Source organism: Hippocampus comes, unplaced genomic scaffold (genome assembly GCF_001891065.2).
Source record: "Hippocampus comes isolate QL1 unplaced genomic scaffold, H_comes_QL1_v1.1 scaffold63, whole genome shotgun sequence".
In the NCBI taxonomy this organism is placed as follows: Eukaryota; Metazoa; Chordata; class Actinopteri; order Syngnathiformes; family Syngnathidae; genus Hippocampus; species Hippocampus comes.
The window spans coordinates 70,853-77,195 of record NW_017805987.1 but is presented as its reverse complement, the minus strand read 5'-3'; the positions used below and the strand labels follow the sequence as shown (position 1 = coordinate 77,195).

At 42.6% G+C, this 6,343-nt stretch overlaps 1 protein-coding gene across 2 annotated transcripts in view; it reads left to right on the top strand.

Moving 5' to 3' along the window:
- camk1da (calcium/calmodulin-dependent protein kinase 1Da) overlaps positions 1-5,847 on the top strand; it is a 31,795-nt gene extending 25,948 nt beyond the window's left edge. The window contains exons 12-14 of one of the 2 annotated variants that reach the window (XR_002170741.1): positions 3,079-3,144; positions 3,709-3,781; positions 4,900-5,847. The gene's annotated coding sequence lies outside the window, so the exon portion shown is untranslated. Of the gene's footprint in view, positions 1-3,078; positions 3,782-4,899 lie in introns of those variants that run through there. The other variant, XR_002170740.1, reaches the window with a different exon arrangement.
- The last annotated feature ends 496 nt before the right edge of the window (positions 5,848-6,343 follow it).

Below are 6,343 nucleotides of genomic sequence, written 5' to 3'. Positions count from 1 at the left end.
TCAACTCACACTCTCTCTCTATCTCTCTCTCTCTCTCTCTCTCTCTCTCTCTCTCTCGAAGCCATGATGTCGCCGCCGCGCCGTTGAGCTGCACCCAGTTCAGTTGTGCTCAGGGAAAACTGCGCCCGCTCTGTGCGCCGGCGACCCGCCATTTTAGTTTCACTTTCACTCCTGAAGCTAGTTTGGCTGAAGTACAGTTTGGGTCACTTTAGCCTGCATGGTATGATTTTTAAAACTTTTTAGTATTATTTTTTTTAATCCAATGGAAATGGCAGTCCACCTCAGTCAGTAGCAACCATAATGTTAAGATACCTGACAGATTCGATTTGACATTCTGAACTGCATTCTGCTGAGCTGACCATGGTGGCTCAAGGTGCGTTATGCTGCGTTCAAAGACTGCTGGCAAATCGGAAATACCGCATTCCCAACTTACCAGTCTTCTAGAACGTGGCCTTTTAAATTTTTTTGTCGAATGTCTCAACGGTTACAATGACCTCTGTTTTTGTGGCCAAAGCAGAGCGGGCGCGATGTCGGCACACATATCAGATTGTCATTCGATGTTATCCCTTTATCGTGAATATGTAGCCAAAGACCAGAGCGTGGAATATTATGGGAATTCCCACACAGGCTTCGGCAGAAATAGACGAGAAAATTATGATACTTTGATAGATTTTGTATGATTTTATATGATTTTTTTTGGGAGGGGTTAGCTGCCATATTTGCTTGGGTGCATTTTATCTCCTCTCCCAAGAGTGCGGCTACCGAATGTCTAAATCTTACCGTCCATCCATTTTGAATGATTGTGTTCTGATTTTTATTTTATTTTATTTTTTTGGATGGCGCTGACATGCTTTGTGTTCCTTGCCATGGTTGTAAGTATTTATGCACATGTTATGCGACGCCACTGCATGGAGGACAACCTGTATATTCCCAGAAGCTTGAAACTGAATCGACTTTGTCCTGTGCACCCCCCTGGTTATTTCAGTGTGTCTTTAGATGCATGTTGTCTTAGTGGACTATGTTAACAAGATGTGTGTGAGCGTATACTGTATGTATATATATGTGTGTGTGTGTGTGTGTGTGTGTGTGTGTGTGTGTGTGTGTGTGTGTGTGTGTGTATATATATATTTTTTAATTCATTCAAATATGTGTGTGTCAGTCAACTATGACCTTGAATCTCCACGGTTTATTATTCACCCCCCCAAAAAAAACAAAAAAAAAAAAGTGCCGCTTTTAGCATTTTCTCAGAGGAAACGAAGCGTCATAAACAAACAAACAAAAAGTTTCTACATAAGGGCTTAATCTGATTGATTATTCATGACGACCCTGTTGGCTGTACATAGTGAGATGGATTGCTATGCATTTTGCAAATTCAGTTCCATTTTTTTTTTTTTTTTTGTGGGTGCGTGAGGAGCGACAAATCCAGAAAAGTATAATTATGCGAATGTTGTACTAGTAATTCATGTCCATTTTTTTTTTCTATATGGAAGAAATTAAATCTGATTGATGAATGTGCATTACTGTGGGCGGACGCTTTCGTGATCATACTCCTCTGGGCTTCGGTGTGTTTGATTCGGAATGTTTTCAAATACTTGTGTGCATTGCTTGTGAATATACCGTATTGGCCCGAATATAATATGTTTTTTTGCATTGAAATAAGACTGAAAAAGTGGGGGTCGTCTTATATTCGGGGTCTAGACATTATACCCATTCACGACGGTAGATGGCGCCAGATGTCATTGAATCGAATGCTGAACTTGACTCCCCAGGCCAAAGTGAACCCCTGTCACGAAGAATAAAAATAAAAATAGTGATAGCACGAAGAAGAAAAATAAAAAATAGCGGTAAGAAGGAAAAGAGAAGAAAATAATAGAAGAGATAACAGAAAATGGAGAAACGTAGTGACAAGCTGGAGAAAAGTGGGTCGAAGATCGGCCAGGTTAACCGGCAGCTGAGGAGAAGTTTTGATGTAATTTACATTTCAAAAACCAGAAGCCATTCATTTACGAATGTGATTGCACTTTAGTTTACATATTGAAATGTTCAGATTTCAAGATTTGAATGAGGCAAAAAAACATACTTTTTCTCTCAAATATATTGTAATAATCATTTGTTTCAGATGTACTGTGATTATTTTTTGTATAAAAATTAATTTGGTGTTCAAAAAGTCTTTTTTCAAACTTGAGTCTTGAAAAAGAGGGGGTCGTCTTATCATCAGGGCCGTCTTATATTCGGGCCAATACGGTAAATGACCCGTTTCATGATATTTTACAAATGTTTTGCCGTTCACGGGTTGAGGGAGATGATGACCGATTGTGTGTGTGTGTGTGTGTGTGTGTGTGTGTGTGTGTGTGTGTGTGTGTGTGTGTGTGTGTGTGTGCGTGCGTGCGTGCGTGCGCGCGCGCGCGCGCTTTTCCGAGTGTTGATTGTTGTTCTCTTTGGAATGTTCCAATACGGGAAAAAAAGAAAAAAAGCCCCTTTAGAGTTTTGACATTTGACAGTGCAGTCGAATGTTTCAGTGTTCCGGTACCACTTCAGTGTCAGTGAACAACACGTGATGATCTCAGGCTTACGTTTTTTTTTGCCATTCTATAAGGAAGAAATCCAAAGCTGTGACAACTCTGAAAACACACTGTTAGAAGGGCAATTCAAGTGGCTCTCAATGATCGCAGTATCTTGTCGGTATCCGTGTTGTGTCAAAAAAAAAAAAAACAACAGATTTTTTAATTTTTTTTGACCCGGCGTCTCACTGTCTCCCATTGGCTTTCGCCCATCCGGCACGTCTCGTAAATGGGCGCAGCCGCCGCCTGCCGCTTCTGACTTTGTGTGTCCATGGGGCTTGTATATCGGATGCCTTCGACAATCATGTGCACATATCAGAGTTACCATGACGACACTGGGCTGGATTGTCTTTTGTTCTTCTTTTTCCTCCTGGAATAAATCCTGAATGATCACCCAAAAAAAAAAAAAATCTGCTTCCTTTTCTTTCTTTTTTTTGCATGCAAGCATTTTCACACTTACTCCCTGTTTGATGTCATTCTAATTGTGCTTTTTTTTTTTTTTTCTCCCACCCACCAGCAGGCTTTCGGCTGCGCGCATGTGGCCGTAAGGCCAAGTTTGACCACGCCGGATCGAGCGTAGAAGGTATTTGGTGCGAAACAGATGTTGAGCAGACAAAAGACAGATGCTGCAAAAATCTCCAGGCGATTGTTACCTTTCTTGGCTCAAGGTAGAATCCTGGATGGGGACGCCTGCAAACGCCCCGTTTGCAGACGGCGCCTCCTGGAACTATAAATTCCTGACTAATTGTCTGCTCTTTCGATTTTTAAGCGTTGCGCTTCCACAACTGTTTTTGAAACGTTCAGTAGGAGTAACCTGAATGCATGTCTGCTGTTCTTTTTTTCTTCATTTTAAACTGATAGTCGTGGTTTACATATTGTTTTAACTGCATGATCTAGAATTAAAAAAAAAAAAAAGCTGAAATTTGCGCCATATTTGCCGCCCATTTAATTTAATATCTGACTTATGAAAAGTCAGTTGAACTGAAAACTTCCCTATCAGATATTTGGACATCCCTCCATATGGTTTCTCTATTTTCTGAACCTCCTCCTCTGGTTTTCAGGTGCTTCTGGTGGCTTGATTTGTCTATGAATGATTTACCAATGCCTGTAAATCTTACAAACTTTTTTTTTTTTTTTTTGCCTGCAGGTTGAGCTCGGAAAAAAAGAGACAGCGGATCCCCTTTCCCTCCAGGGTGTTCGTGGGACGTAGAGATGCGGAGGTGATGTATTTTCCCTGCATCACATCTCCAAATCTCTCTCGGGCGGAGTCGAATTTTCAGTCGCTTGATTATTTCCATCCCGGCGTTCAGAAACGTATCACCGTGAATACTTAAAAGGTATCGCCACGGCGTAAGAACGCTCACTCTCCATCCAGGCCGAATTAGAGGAATATTTCAACGACGTCCTGCTGTTCTTACCCCTCGCAAACACATTCCATTCACTTGATGAACCAGACATGCCGACCGGTCCTCTCTCCCCACACGTTAGAGCGTATCCTCTGACCTACAATTCTCCAAGCATGTGCGCGCCGGCGTAATCATGTAGGCTAGAGCTATTCAATTGTAAATTTATGAGGTGTCTTGACCAGAATAGAGACATAAGTTGAATTATGACAACTGCAGAGGCGCAAAAAAAAAAAAAAAACCAACAAAAAAACGTGCTTAGCCAAGCTGTTTTTTTTTGTGGCGCTTGTTTTGCATTAGTACAAAGAGCATGTAGCATTTTTCTTTGTGTAGTCTACAAAAAAAAAATTCAAGTCTGGCTCCAGCTGTTTTTTGCAACACTCGACGAAACAAAATTGATTCCATTCAACAAAAAAAAAACGTTTTTCTTTTTTCTTTCCAGTGTGTCTTAAGGCACGTACATCACAACCAAGCTAACGTGGGTCCAATGCAATGTTGTTGGGGCAAAAGTATTCGCATTCCATCTCGTTTATTTTCGACGTGACACTCGTCAGAAAATGAGCGAAAGCATCAGGATACTTTGCAGTCACTGAGAGGGATGCTTAATTTGGCGTACTGTAATAAGAGACATTGGGTATAAAGGAGGTTAAAAAAAATGCTTTGAAATGATACATGAGCGCATTTTAATACATATCAGCGTTTGTATCGACCAAACTTCCCATAACAGGAGATCAAATCCAAACTTTGCTGATGTTTTACCGCAACTGACGTCTTCATTTTTGCCCTTCGCGGTGTAAACAATCGCCCGTTTACGACTCGACGCCCTTGAAAAGCAGACGGTGACACCCGCGCTCGTTTTCCAGCCGGACTCTGAAACAGTGCCGCGAAATGAAAAGTGTGACTGCGCCATCTCACCGCCGCGCTTGTTTACACAGAGCTTCACAACGCTGGAAGTCAATTGCATTCCGAGCTTACCCACTCACCCGTCTGTGGTTGGACAAAAGCTGCACAAGGAAGGGGGGCCTCGACACTGCAACACTTATCGGAAAGAGGCAAGTGTGACTAATTTCTATTTCAGGAGGACTGCTTTTGTGATTTTTTTTTTGGTCCCATAAAACTGGCGTTGAGACCAACTTTGTGTTAGAAAACGTTAGTCATTAACCCTTTCAGGGACAGCGACCACTACAGTGGACGGCTTATCATGTTATCAGATTACAAGGTGCAGGAAAGGGTTAAATTTAGCATTGTCATTCCCTGCCGGACATTTGAGAGCATTTTGACATTTTCAAGACCCATGGGCTCTTGTGTTCTGTATTTATACATACGCCGAATGTACCAAATGAAAGAATAGACTCTCTCCTTTTGCCGTTTTTCCATTCTTTTTCTCATCATCAGTACCCCCCCCTCCAAAAAAAGGGGAGGTTTCACAAAATGCAGCCATTTCTCCAAGTGGACTCACTAACTGTGCTACTCTTTTCGCTAAGATGGGATATCGTCGCCATCTACTGGTGATTGTACATCAGTGAAGTTGTTTCCAAGTTTGACATTTACACTGGAGCGGCACCAGAACCCTACCCATCCTCATTCGACAAAATAAATGTAACGGACAGTTCTTTCAGCTGTGTTGCTAACACATTTCTTGTTCGCTTTAACTCATCAGGATGAGTCATTTTTACCCTTTGTCGGGTAAGAACCTTGACCCAATGGCTATGGGTCCAATCCTCTACTCGATGCATTAACCCAGCATTGGCTCAGTTTCTGGGCTATTTCGCCCAATTTGGGTTACTTTGGACCAAACTGTGTGTACTTGGGATTGTGGTGGCATGAGAGGTGGATTAACTCGAGTATGTATCGCAATGAAGGCCCAGGCACCAAATACGCGTCCCGCAATCACGCGGCGGCGGACAGGCGCTCCTGCAGCTCGCGGCCTCGCTCCTCTTCGTCAAACAGCGCCGCCTGCACGGAGGAGCACAGCAGCTGGAGAAGGGCGGGAGGGGGAAGGTGAGCACAGAGTTAGCTTTGGAAGTCGAGTGAAACAACCTTCAAATTGAACTCACACATATAACGCAACATGAAACGGTTCTATTTTCTTACTTTATAAACTGGTGAGTCTTTCTCATAGGGGTCCTAAGTAGGTTCTCTGTGGGATACCCAAAACATGCAGGCGCACACACGCAGCATCTGTCAAAACATCCGCGTCTTACCTGCCAGCTGTTAAAGCATCATCTGTACAAACACCGTTTAGGTCACGCGTGCACCGTAAAAAAGTACAACATTCGAATTCCAGAGCAGTATGCAAAACACGCCGCGACACGTGTCTTTTCTAACGGCACCAAACTCGTCTTTAAATATACATGGATCGAATCTCCAGGCAGTAGT